A 14,613-nucleotide genomic window follows, 5' to 3' on the forward strand; every position below is an offset into this window, starting at 1 on the left:
CACATAGAAGTCCGCTGCCACGAGGTCCAGCATTGATCTTCTGGGAGAGCGCTTGGGACTGCGTGAACTTCTGGAGTGTCTCTGTTTGAGCGAGGCCTAGAGGGCTTGATCAGGCAGATACGAGGGTCGAACCCGCAGTGGGATAGGTACAGTAGTTGAACTGTAATTGCGCTTTATTAAAATAAAGATTAGTTGTTCAAGTGCTTGATTCAGTGTATTTGACTGAAACTAGACTGGGGGGGAGCTTAGAATGAGCAATTTACACCATGACCTTATAAATCTGCATAGGACCTAATTGTTCATCCAAAAGATAATAATGCAATGATCTCTGCATGCTCCGACTTTTACTGATATTTCCCATGTCCTCAGCATCAAGAATCAGTAAGTGTTTCTTCATTTGTTACTAGTCAGAGTGTGACCTCTAATGTACAATACTTGGTAATACAGCATATGCCATGGATAGAACTGAAATCATTGTTAAACCAATTAGAACAATAAATCAAAGGTGTATTTATATTCTCATTTTTTTGCATCTGAAGCAAAACCAAATTATTAATCATAATTAGATATAGGCAACAAAATTAAGTACTGACAAGATTCAAAGCAAGTTTGAGCAACAACACTTCATCTTCCAGCAGGCACATTGCACCGCACCCGCCTAATTTCATTAGAGAACGTGCACTTTTTTTAATGTAAGAATAATTTTTGTCTGTCATCCTTTTCCTTTTTTCTCTTTGTGGATTGTCTGGTTTGCTAGATATGCCCCAGTAGGTTTCGACCACATTAAAGGACAAAGGACATTTATTGTCATATACACCAATTAGTGCAGTGAAATTTGAGTTACCATGCAGCACACAAATAAGATAAACACAACACTATAGAATTTAACATTGCTGGTGAAGGAAGCGGTGTGTGTGTGTGTGCGCGTGTGTGTGTGTGTGCGTGTGCGCGTGTGTGTGTGTGTGCGCGTGTGAGTGTGTGCGTGTATGCGTGTGTGCGTGCGTTCTCTCTACTCTGACAGTTGCCATTCCAGTTGCCGTTTTTTCAGGCGACTGCCGACGACTTGACATTCGTCTGAAATATCGCCTAAGTGGGACATGCTCATCAAGCGTAACTGTTACCTTTTCATATCATTCAACCCAATCTTTCTTAAGGTTTACTGCTTCACCCAGCTAATTGATAATCAGTTTTATAATTGCATCAGACTTTTCTTTTCATGTGTCGATTTTTATGTTAAGTCCACTTTTTCCATATTCAGAAAAAAAAGACACAATGTGCTGGAGTAACTCAGTGGGTCAGGCAGCTTCACTGGAGAACATGGGTAGGTGACATTTTTGCTCAGAACTTTTCAGACTGATTTTAGGGGGGAGGGGGGACATGGCAAAGACTGGCAGATAATAGGTTGATAGACACAAATTGCTGGAGTAGCTCAGCGGGTCAGGCAGCATCTATGGAGACAATGGATAGGTGACATTTTGGGTCAGGGCTAGGTAAAAAGTTGATATAGGTATGAGGGGTTTTTGAGAGGCAGATGGTGGACAAAGACCAGAGATAAAAAAAGGGCAGGAGGTGTGTGCCAAAAACAATTAAAGCGTTGCAAATTGTGAAGCTAGAGGAAGGAATGTAGGGGAGGAGAGGGGAAAATAGGTGTGAGTCCAGGTGGGCCACGGGGAGATGGGGGGGGGGGGGGGAGGGGAGCATTTGGGGGATGAAGGAAAAGGGCGAGGATGCAACCCATATGCTTTCTATGGTGCATTTGTGGAGTCCTGACCCAAAATGTCACCTATCCATGTTCTCCAGAGATGCTGCCTGGCTCACTGAATTACTTAAGAACTTTGTGTAATTTTTTGTTAACCAGCACCTGCAGTTCCTTTGATTGCTCTAGTGTAAAATCTCCTCAAGGGATGCCTGCTTTGAAGTTCTATTACCTGCCAGCCCCTCCTCTCTTCCACTTTCCTTCTCCCCCCTAGAATCAGTATGAAGAAGGGTCCCAACCCGAAATGTCAACTATCCATGTTCTTGAGAAGCTGCCTGACTGAAGCTGAAGCTGTTACTTCAGCACTTTGTATCTTTTTATTGTAAAGTTCCTCACATTCTCCATATTCAGTACTGCCTGACTTTCTGTCAACTCTTTTGCTATGATTGATAGTTTTTTAAAAGTCAATTTTATTGTGCAGTTTAAAGTTACAGACATGAATTTGAATGTAATTTGCTTCTTTGTTACCAAGGTTACAAGCTTGAGAGATAAAGAGAAAACGACCTAGTCCAATCTATTCACACCGTGTAATCTCAACGAAAGCTGGTTTTACTTGATTCTAGAGCTTTAGGAAACCTGAACGGAAACCTCTGGAGACTTTGCGCCCCACCCAAGGTTTCCGTGCGGTTCCCGGAGGTTTTTGTCAGTCTCCCTACCTGCTTCCACTACCTGCAACCTCCGGCAACCACCTGCAACCTCCGCACGGAAACCTTGGGTGGGGCGCAAAGTCTCCAGAGGTTTCCGTTCAGGTTTCCTAAGTGGGACAGGGGCATAATAATGATTCAAATCCTTGGCTTTTGACACAGGCAAATCAGCCCTGACAGTATTTGGATTCTTCACTATTAATCTTTTCCCTTTGCATCTCAAACACCTGCCGTGTACTTGCAACGTTTCAAGCGGGCTGCAGCTTGTCAACTTTTCAACGAAGAGATTGTGTTGAATAAACTGTGGTCCCAGTGTTATTTTGGAATAACAAGAGTTGTCAAAAGGACACTTTCCCGACCTGCATCATAATGGTGTGAGGCGTTTGCCAGGCAGCTCCTTACCACCAGAGGGCGCTGTTGGTTTGCAGAAGAGCCTGGCTTTTTCGTGATTGACTTTCCTATAACTAGTGATAAAAGCAGCTGTTAACATATTCAATTTATCAGTTCCCCTTTGTGGTGATTTGTTATCAAGTTTGATTCATACATGAACTTTTGTGATTAAGATGCTTAAAGACTTTTTTGGTATTGGTTTATTATTGCCATGTATACACAGATATATTAAACATCTTTGTTTCGTATGCTACCCAGGCACATCATACCATACATGAATACATCAGGTAGTGCAAAAGGGAAAATCCAAAAATTGCAAATATAGTCTTCCAGCTACAGAGGAAGTCTAGATAAGAAAAGGTGTAACGGATGCAATGAGCTAGAATGGCAGATCGGAAATTCATCCTTAGGTTTCAAGAGGCTCCTTGAAAAACTTGATAACAGCGGGGAAGGAGCAGTTCTTGAATCTATTGGTATGTGATTTCAATCTTTTTTTAATCTTCTGCCTGATGAGGGGAGAATAGAGAATGGCCCTTGTGGCTAAAGGGATCAGGGGGTATGGAGAGAAGGCAGGTACAGGATACTGAGTTGGATGATCAGCCCTGATCATATTGAATGGCGGTGCAGGCTCGAAGGGCAGAATGGCCTACTCCTGCACCTATTTTCTATGTTTCTATGACTGGGCTTTGAGTGGTCCTTGATTATGTTGGCTGCTTTTCTGAGGCAGCATGAAATGTGGATGGAATAGTTGACAGGCTGGCTGGTTTGTGTGAGCTGCCTGCATTCACAACCCTGTCATTTCTTGCATCCTGAACTGATCAGTTGATATTGGATATAATAAGAAACTCTTTTCTCTGGTGGTGAAGCTCAGAATGTGGCTGTATTGTTAGAGCTCTGCTGTTTTAAGGGAATGGTCAGGAGACGTCACTTCACGGTAGTGAAAATTCAGACCCCTCCCTACAAGAATCGATAGGTCTAGTTGGAGAACTGTCTCAAAACCAGGACCATTGAATCAAAGAATGCTGCCGGAAGGAAGGAATACAGGCGGCCCATCAAATCTCAGCTGATAGGTTGATCCATAGTCCCATTTCTCCCATTCTCTTCCCCATAACATTGTAAATTATTCTCTCTCAAGTGGAAGGAAACTAAAATCATTGGAATGCTGTTGCATGAAAGGAATGCATTCAGTCTATCAAGTCTCTGCTGCCCTTGAATAAACTGATCCTGGTAGTCCCACTTCTCCCATTCCCTTACTCATAACTTTGTAACTTATTTTCTCTAAAGTGCCCGTCAAATTCCCTTTTGAGGACATTGATTGCATGTGCTTCCGCAGCCTTGTTAAGCAGCAAATTCCGGATCCTAATTACTGAATATAAAAGATTTTCCCCGCATCTGCTATGTATTTTACCCTAAGCCATAATCTGTATATCATGCGTGCACTATTCATTTACACAAGTAATAAGAGACGGGGAATTAAAGCAAGCAGATGGAGTGATGTACTGAGCAGCTATGACCTAATTGAATGACATTTGAATGATGCTTAAGTTACTAAATGACTATTCCTGCTCCTAAGCATTTAGGATTGTAATTCTTGTTGGGTGTATATCTGAGGTCTGCTCACATGATACTGCATCTTGCAATGATTATTGCTCGCATTATAGTGGCAGCATCTCCATTGAATCTTTGTGGTTTTGGTTAACATTCTGTAGTTTGCTTTGCAAATTTGGTCGGTGGGGGGGCGCTGCAAGCCGGCGTCCTGTCAGCAGCGTGTCCGTTTTTTTTCAACTTTTTTTGTTTTTTTAGTATGTTTTAATGTATGTTTTTAATGTTCCTCTGTGCGTTTTGTGTGGGGGGTGGTGAGGGGGTGTAAGGGGGAAACCGCTTCAGTCGCCTCCTCCACGGAGAGGCGACTTTTTCCAGGTCGCCTTCCCCGTGGCCTAACAACAAGGATCGGCGCGGCCTTTCCCGCAGACGCGCCCTGGGCTTCAGCGGTGGGCGCAGCGTGGACTCTCGGCATGGAGCGGGCGAGCCCTCGCTGGGGCTCGACGGAGGGGAGAGCTCCGTTTCGCTGTCTGCAGCGGTCTGCAGAGCTCCAGCTGGCGCGGTGTCTGCACGGGATCTCACGTTGGGGACCCGGGGAGTAGAAGAAGCTTCCACCGCCGGCCCGTGGCCAACTTCGATCGCGGGCGCGGTGGCGACTTACCATCAGGAGTGGGGTCCCTCGCCAGGGATCCCTGGAGGGGAGCTTCGTCTGTCAGCCCTGCAGTCTGCGGTGCTTCTGGCTGCGGCGCGAACTTTAAATCTTCGACTGCCGGCCTGCGGCCTACACCAGCCTGAAGCCGCAGTCTCCGGTGGGGAAGAGCCGATTCTGGACTTACCTTGACTTTTACCTTGTCCTTTTGCCATCTGGACGCCCGCAGCGATGGCTGCGGAGGGTTGAGGTCCCGACCACGGAGGAAAATGGAGGAGGACTGGCCAATTTATGTGCCTTCCACCACAGTGATGAATGCTGTGGTGGATGTTTGTGTTAAATTGTTATTGTGTGTTCTTTATTATTGTACCGCTGCTGACAAATTCATTTCACTTGCACTTTATGTGCAATGTGATGAATAAAACCGTATTGTATTGTAAATACAACTTGTTAAAAGGCAGAGCTCTCTGCAGTTTCTTGCAGTGTTGGTCAGCTATTGCCAAACCAAGCTGCGATGTATCCCAAAAATATGTTTTTGATGAAGCACCTGTAGAAATTTGTAAGAGTCATTGGAGACATGCTGAATTTCTACCGTCTTCTGAGGAAGTAGAGGTGTTAATGTGCATCCTTGGCTGTAGCATCAAAATGGATAAATATTGATTATGGTATATAAGTGATGTATGTTGAATGGTTTTCCATTTATCCTCTTCATTAGTTCTCCTCCAGTTGGTGGCTTGTCTGAGGCAAGGTGCAGAGTGGTCATGAGATTAATGTTTGGGGTGATGACATGGCCTTGCTTGATACTAATCGGCACAGGGATTAGATCTGTTCTAGATCCACCGAGGGAGATCATGGCTTGCATGCTATCATATAGCAGATGGAAGATGATGATAATTTTCCATATGCATCCACATGTTTAGAAACAAAGAACTGCAAATGCTGGTTAATACACAAAAGGCACAAAGTTCTGGAGTATCTCCAGAGGTCAGGCAGCATCTCTGGAGAACATGGATAGGTGGCTTTTTGAGTCAAGACCCTTCTTCGTACTAAAAGGGTCCTGACCCAAAACATCACCTATCCATGTTCTCCAGAGATGCTGTCTGACTTGTTGAGTTACTCCAGCACTTTGTGTTCTTTTATCATATCATGTTTAATTGTGTTAAGTTCCCATCTCTAATACATTCCAAAATGCACAATAGTCTGGTTAAAAGACAATGGAAGTCAGGGATCTATATTGATTTGTCATATTTTCTAACAAAATCGGAGAGCAATCAGCTCATCAAGCTTATATTGACACATAATGCTGGAGTAACAAATGCTGGAGTAACTGGAGGACAGGCAGCATCTTTGGAGAGAAGGAATGGTTGATTTTTCGAGTCGAGACCCTTCTGCAGATGACCGGAAACATCACCTATTCCTTCTCTCCAGAAATGTTGCCTGTCCCGCCGAGTTACTCCAGCATTTTGTGCCTATCTTCAGTTAAAACCAGCATCTGCAGTTCTTTCCTACACAAGCTTATATTGACTCCTGGAGCATTTTCATCGGTCTCATTTATTTCCCTGTTACATATTCACATGCAAGGAATTCAGAAAGTATTCAGACCCTTCACTTTTTCCACATTTTGTCTTCACTTTTTCCACATTTTGTTACATTACAGCCTATTCTAAAATGGATTAAATTCATTTTTTTCTCATCAATCTAGACATAATACCCCATAATAAAAAAGCCAAAACAGATGTTTAGAAATGTTTGCAAAGTAATTAAAAAGAAATAACTGAAATATCACATTTACATAAGTATTCAGACCCTTTACTCAGTACTTTGTTGAGGCACCTTTGGCAGCGATTACAACCTCAAGTCTACTTGGGTATGATGCTACAAGCTTGGCACACCTGTATTTGGGTAATTTCTCCCATTCTTTGCAGATCCTCTCAAGCAGTGTGGGGTTGGATGGGGAGCGTCGATGCACAGCTATTTTCAGGTCCCTCCAGAGATGTTCGATCGGGTTCAAGTCCAGTCTCTGGCTGGGCCACTCAAGGACATACACAGACTTGTCACGAAGCCATTCCTGCGTTGTCTTGGATGTGTGCTTAGGGTCATTGTCCTGCTATAAGGTGAACCTCCGCCCCAGTCTGAGGTCCTGAACACTCTGGAGCAGGTTTTCATCAAGGATTGCTCCGTTCATCTTTCTCTCGATCCTGATTAGTCTCCCAGTTCCTGCCGCTGAAAAACATCCCCACAGCATGATGCTGCCACCACCATGCTTCACCGTAGGTATGGTATTGGCCAGGTGATGAGCGGTGCCTGTTTCCTCCCGACGTGACGCTTGGCATTCAGGCCAAAGAGTTCAATCTTGGTTTCATCAGACCAGAAAATCTTGTTTCTCATGATCTGAGTGTCCTCTAGGTGTCTTTTGGCAAACCCCAAGCGGGCTGTCATGTGTCTTTTACTGAGGAGTGGCTTCCGTCTGACCACTCTCCCATAAAGACCTGATTGGTGGAGTGCTGCAGATATAGTTGTCCTTCTGGAAGGTTCTCCCATCTCCACAGAGGAACTCTGGAGCTCTGTCAGAGTAACCATAGGGTTCTTGATCACCTCCCTGACCAAGGTTCTTCTCCCCCGATTGCTCAGTTTGGCCGGGTGGCCAGCTCTATGAAGAGTCCTGGTGGTTTCAAAATTCTTCCATTTAAGAATGATGGAGGGCACTGTGCTCTTCGGGACCTGCAATGTTGCAGAAATAGTTTTATACCCTTCCCCAGATCTGTGTCGACACAATCCTGTCTCGGAGGTCTACGGACAATTCCTTCGTCTTCATGGCTTGGTGTTTGCTCTGACATGCAATGTGAACTGTGAGACCTTATATAGACAGGTGTGTGCCTTTCCAAATCATGTCCAATCAATTTAATTTACCACTGGTGGACTCCACTCAAGTTGTTGAAACATCTCAAGGATAATCAATGGAAACAGGATGAATTTAAGCTCAATTCTGAGTATCATAGCAAAGGGTCTGAATACTTATGTAATGTGATATTTCATTTTTTTTTTTTTAATTACTTTACAAACATTTCTAAACACCTGTTTTCACTTCTTCATTCTGAGGTATTGTGTGTAGATTGATGATTAAAACAATGAATTTAATCCATTTTAAAATAAGGCTGTAACGTAACAAAATGTGGAAAAAGTGAAGGGGTCTGAGTGCTTTTTGAAAGAAGATTGAGGGGGTATCTTATAGAAACTTACAAAATTCTTAAGGGGTTGGACAGGCTAGATGCAGGAAGATTGTTCCCGATGTTGGGGAAGTCCAGAACAAGGGGTTACAGTTTAAGGATAAGGGGGAAATCTTTTAGGACCGAGATGAGAAAAACATTTTTCACACAGAGTGGTGAATCGCTGGAATTCTCTGCCACAGAAGGTAGTTGAGGCCAGTTCATTGGCTATATTTAAGAGGGAGTTAGATGTGGCCCTTGTGGCTAAAGGGATTAGGGGGTATGGAGAGAAGGCAGGTACAGGATATCGAGTTGGATGATCAGCCATGATCATATTGAATGGCGGTGCAGGCTCGACGGGCCGAATGGCCTACTCCTGCACCTATTTTCTATGTTTCTATCTATGTTTCTATGAATGCACTGTATACCCATAAACTTCTTCCCTGATTCTGTTACAATCTGGGTAATTTACAGTGGCCAATCAGCCAATCAACCAGCATGTCTATGGGATGTGGGTGAAAACAGTTCCTATGGGAAATTGCAGTCACAGGAAGAATCCAGACAAGGTTCGGACTGAACCTGGATTACTGGAGTTGCAGTGGTACTAAGTGCTGAAGACAACCTTCAATAACATGACAATTTCATTTGGGAACATTCAGGAGGTCAAAATTGTATGAGAGGAGATATTTCAGTGGTTACACACAATCATGTGCAGATGACAAATGTTACATTTATTTTAAATGAATAAGAAAGTAAGAAAAAGTAGCTTGAATGCAAACAATTTGAATACTATCTCACATCATGACTGTACTTCTCACTTTTATTTAAATAGTGAATTATTTACTAATTTACTAATCCAAAGTAGTTTTAATGCTGTCTTGTCTGTATTTAAGACCCTGATCGTATCCATTTGTTTACATTGTGTTAAAACTGATCTTCAAAATTAGTTGGTCTGGTAATAATTTATGCATTAATTTCAGCTTTAAAGCATCTTTTCAATCATGATGCCATTCAATGGGAGGGTTCAAAACAAATAGAAATTTATTATTTGAACAATCACGTTAATGTTTTTATGATTTTGAACCAATCAGCATCTATTATCAGCATCTGTCATCTTTCAGAACTTTGCAGTTTGTTTTTTAGGTAGTGGTTTAGTTTAATGATGCACTTAAAATAACAGCCTTGTTGGTCAAATCACCTCTCACTATTCTATTGACATATTATATTGTCGACTTATGGTAGTATGGAAATCCAATTACCAAGGAAACAATCTTGGAATTGTAAAAATAAAAAATCATGTGCTTTGCAGCATTGCTCTACAAATGTGGTCTGTCACCTTGGCAACTGTAACATAGCAGCATATCTAGAACATTAGCAAATGTTATAACATTATTATTACATTCAGAAATGTCCCTTGGAGTTTTGTAGAACAAAATTTGATATTCAGACATCTATGGTTGTAAAAAAGTCCAAATTACCTAATAGTGAAGGAAGACAAAAATGCTGGAGAAACTCAGCGGGTGAGGCAGCATCTATGGAGCGAAGGAAATTGGCAACGATTCAGGTCGAAACCCTTTCTTCAGACTGATGCGAGGTTGGGGGGGGGGGGGGGGGGAAAAGTGGAAGAGGTGGAGCCAGTGGGCTGAGGGAGAGCTGAGAAGGGGAGGAGAAAGTAAGAAGTAATTAGAGAAGTCAATGTTCATACCGCTGGGGTGTAAACTGCTCAAGCGAAATATGAGGTGCTGCTCCTCCAATTTATGGTGGTCCTCACACTGGCCGTGGAGGAGGCCCAGGACAGAAAGGTCGGATTCGGAATGGGAGGGGGAGTAGAACTGCTGAGCCACTGAGAGATCAGGTTGGTTATTGCGAACCGAGCGGAGGTGTTCGGCAAAGCGATCGCCAAGCCTGCACTTGGTCTCACCGATGTAGAGCAGCTGACATCGAGAGCAGCGGATGCAATAGATGAGGTTGGAGGAGGTGCAGGTGAACCTCTGCCGCACCTGGAAAGACTGCTTGAGTCCTTGAATGGAGTCAAGGGGAGAGGTAAAGCGACAATTGTAGCATTTCTTGCGGTTGCAAGGGAAAGTACCAGGACGGGGTGGTTCGGGTGGGAAGGGACAAATTGACCAGGGAGTTACAGAGGGAGCGGTCTCTGCGGAAAGAAGACAGGGGAGGAGATGGGAAGGTGTGGCAAGTGGTGGGATCACGTTGGAGGTGGCAAAAATGTTGGATAGTGAGCTTAGTCATTGAAATAAATTCTTAAACATGTCCTGATGGGGGAATCAGAGGCAAATAGGTTTAGGAAGGAAATTGCAAAGCCAGGGCAGTGACAACACAAGACACATCTGACAACAGTGTATGTCAAAATGCAATGAGACATCCGAGTAGTTATCCACTGGTTAGCCAGAGTTTCAACTATAAGCTTAGATTGAAGAAACTAGTGTTACAATCCTTGGAGTTAAGAAGATTGAGATGTGATAGAGGTGTATAAAATAATGAATGGTTTAGACAGCGAAGATAGGGGCACATTGTTCTCTTTCGCAAATTACTTGGAAATATGGGGACACATTTACCAATTTTGGAAAATTAATACTATAGGGTCATGCAAATAGGTGCAGTTATGATATGATGCTCACTGCAATGGTTCTTGATTAACATATATACCAAGGTGCAATGAAATTCCTTTTTACATGCAGATTAGTAAGATTAGTGTTATACATAAGTACGAATCCCGATTAAGTACAGAATGCAGAGAAACAGCTCACTGAGTTTGTATGCAAGAGTCATCAGGATTTGGTGGCATTTTTAAAGTCCCAGCTGCAGTTGGCCGTAAAGGCCCTTTACAGACATTGTCACGATCCGGATCCGCTATTATCCGCAAACCGACGTCCCTCTCTTCGCCCGACCACCTTCAGCCTTTACGCCTCGTGCAGCTGACCTTGAGTGCGCAGAAGGTAAGACATTCGGTTCTTCCTTCCAACCCTTTTAAAGTGTCCAGCACCTTCGCTGACTCTCCCGACCTCCTCTCTGGTGCTCAGTCCTCGGGGATGAGGCTCCTGCTCCAGGCGGGGTTCCCAGTTCCCTGATGGGTGAGCCAGACCTGCTGCAAGGGTATGGGATTTGAGTATAGGGCAAAAGGATTTGAGTATAGGGCAAAAGGATTTGAGTATAGGAGCAGGGAGGTTCTACTGCAGTTGTACAGGGTATTGGTGAGACCACACCTGGAGTATTGCGTACAGTTTTGGTCTCCTAATCTGAGGAAAGACATTCTTGCCATAGAGGGAGTACAGAGAAGGTTCACCAGACTGATTCCTGGGATGTCAGGACTTTCATATGAAGAAAGACTCGATAGACTCGGCTTGTACTCGCTAGAATTTAGAAGATTGAGGGGGGATCTTATAGAAACTTATAAAATTCTTAAGGGGTTGGACAGGCTAGATGCAGGAAGATTGTTCCCAATGTTGGGGAAGTCCAGGACAAGGAGTCAAAGTTTAAGGATAAGGGGGAAATCTTTTAGGACCGAGGTGAGAAAAATATTTTTCACACAGAGAGTGGTGAATCTCTGGAATTCTCTGCCACAGAAGGTAGTTGAGGCCAGTTCATTGGCTATATTTAAGAGGGTTAGATGTGGCCCTTGTGGCTAAATGGATCAGGGGGTATGGAGAGAAGGCAGGTACAGGATACTGAGTTGGATGATCAGCCATGATCATATTGAATGGCGGTGCAGGCTCGAAGGGCCGAATGGCCTACTCCTGCACCTATTTTTTATGTTTCTATGGCTGTGGCCCGCTGGGTATTTCTCTGCCACCTGCAGGCTGCCAGGAGTTCCGGCTGAGTGCAGAGGACTGAGAACTGTTAGGAATTTCGTAGGAAGAATTGGAAAGGCACTTTTGAGGGAATAATTTACAAGGTTATGGAAGAAATAACCTAATTGAAAAATACAGAATAATGAAAGGCATAGAGTGGATGTGGAAAGGATGTTGCAAGGATGTTGCTACTGGTGTGGGAGTCTAGGACTAGAGGTTATAATCTCAGAATTAAAGGGCGCTATTTTAGAATAGAGGTGAGGAGGAACTTCTTTAATCTGTGGAACTCATTGCCACAGAGGGCTGTGGAGGCCAAGTCAGTGGATATTTTTAAGGCAGAGATAGACAATTTCTTGATTAGACCAGGTGTCAACGGTTATTGGGAAAAGGCAGGAAAATTGGATTAGGCAGAGATCAACCATGATTGAATGGCGGAGTAGACTCGATGGGCCGAATGGCCTAATTCTACTATAACTTGTGAAATACAGAGACAGACATTGGTGAGAAATCACCATTAACTCAAGGGCTCTTTCCATAATAATTTTATGATTTTGTTTTAGGGCTGGAGGGTATCAGAGCTAAAGAAAGAATGTTGATATAGTGAAATTGGAAAATAATATTGATAATTTTAATTTTGAGCCCCTGTTTAACCGGCAGCCAATGTAGGTTAGCTTGCATGGTGATTATCTATCTATCTATCTATCTATCTATCTATCTATCTATCTATCTATCTATCTATCTATCTATCTATCTATCTATCTATCTATCTATCTATCTATCTATCTATCTATCTATCTTCTTCTGGTTTGCGCGGTCTTTCTATTTGCACAAAAATGGTTCATGATAGTGCTACGATTTTTCACCAATTCACTCACCGTTCCCTTGTGCTGCGAGTGCACCAAGTATTGTTCCAATTGGTTGAATGTTGTAAAAGTTAGTGAGGTTTAAAAATCTTAAAAACCGCGCGTGTGCAGATCGATCTCTTCTCCTGCCATTTAGCGCCGCGCGGATTAGTCTTTTCCCCTGTCACTCCCCAGGACGGAACGCCCCTTCCAGCGCCATTGCGTCTTTACTGGAGCAGAGGATGGCCGGCGGAGGTTTCCAATTGGACACAAATTTCGGAGGGACCCGAAGCGACCCGAAGCAGCCCAGCCCCAAGCAGCCCAGCCCAGCCCAGCGTGGGAGACCCAGCCCAGCCCAGCCCAGCCCAGCGTGGGAGACCCTACCCAGCCCAGCCCAGCCCAGAGTCGGAGACCCTACCCAGCCCAGCCCAGCCCAGAGTCGGAGACCCTACCCAGCCCAGCCCAGAGTCGGAGACCCAGCCCAGCCCAGCCCAGCCCAGCGTGGGAGACCCTGCCCAGCCCAGCCCAGAGTCGGAGACCCTACCCAGCCCAGCCCAGAGTCGGAGACCCAGCCCAGCCCAGCCCTGCCCAGCGTGGGAGACCCAGCCCAGCCCAGCCCAGCCCAGCGTGGGAGACCCAGCCCAGCCCAGCCCAGAGTCGGAGACCCAGCCCAGCCCAGCGTGGGAGACCCCGCCCAGCCCAGCCCAGCCCAGCGTGGGAGACCCAGCCCAGCCCAGCCCAGCCCAGCGTGGGAGACCCAGCCCAGCCCAGCCCAGCCCAGCGTGGGAGACCCAGCCCAGCCCAGCCCAGCCCAGCGTGGGAGACCCTGCCCAGCCCAGCCCAGAGTCGGAGACCCTACCCAGCCCAGCCCAGAGTCGGAGACCCAGCCCAGCCCAGCGTGGGAGACCCAGCCCAGCCCAGCCCAGAGTCGGAGACCCAGCCCAGCCCAGCGTGGGAGACCCAGCCCAGCCCAGCCCAGCCCAGCGTGGGAGACCCAGCCCAGCCCAGCCCAGCCCAGCGTGGGAGACCCAGCCCAGCCCAGCCCAGCCCAGCGTGGGAGACCCAGCCCAGCCCAGCCCAGCGTGGGAGACCCAGCCCAGCCCAGCGTGGGAGACCCAGCCCAGCCCAGCCCAGCCCAGCGTGGGAGACCCAGCCCAGCCCAGCCCAGCCCAGCGTGGGAGACCCTGCCCAGCCCAGCCCAGCGTGGGAGACCCAGCCCAGCCCAGCGTGGGAGACCCAGCCCAGCCCAGCCCAGCCCAGCGTGGGAGACCCAGCCCAGCCCAGCCCAGCCCAGAGTCGGAGACCCTGCCCAGCCCAGCCCAGCCCAGCGTGGGAGACCCAGCCCAGCCCAGCGTGGGAGACCCTGCCCAGCCCAGCCCAGCCCAGAGTCGGAGATGTCGCCAAACGGAAACGGAGACTGATCCCGGCAGAGGAGAATGATCAGCGACCATCCCATCGCACCGCCAATTCCAGGCACTTCGCCTCTGGTCCCCCTCGCTGGCTCCTCCCCCCCCCCCCCCCATGATGCCCCCCTCTCCCCCATGGCTCTTCCCCCATTTTTTCTCCGAGCTCACCCCCGCCCTCCCCTTGCTCACACACCCCTCTCCCCCCACAACTCCCCCCCTGCCCACACACCCTTCTCACCCCACAAGCCCCCCCGCCCACACACCCTTACCCTCCCGCCCACACTCCCACCACTGCCCACACCCCGCCCTGCCCACCCCCCCTCCCACAACCACCTCCCACGCCCCCTCCCCCACAACCCATCTCCCCCATAC

The sequence above is a fragment of the Amblyraja radiata genome, chromosome 4 (genome assembly GCF_010909765.2).
Source record: "Amblyraja radiata isolate CabotCenter1 chromosome 4, sAmbRad1.1.pri, whole genome shotgun sequence".
Taxonomy (NCBI): Eukaryota; Metazoa; Chordata; class Chondrichthyes; order Rajiformes; family Rajidae; genus Amblyraja; species Amblyraja radiata.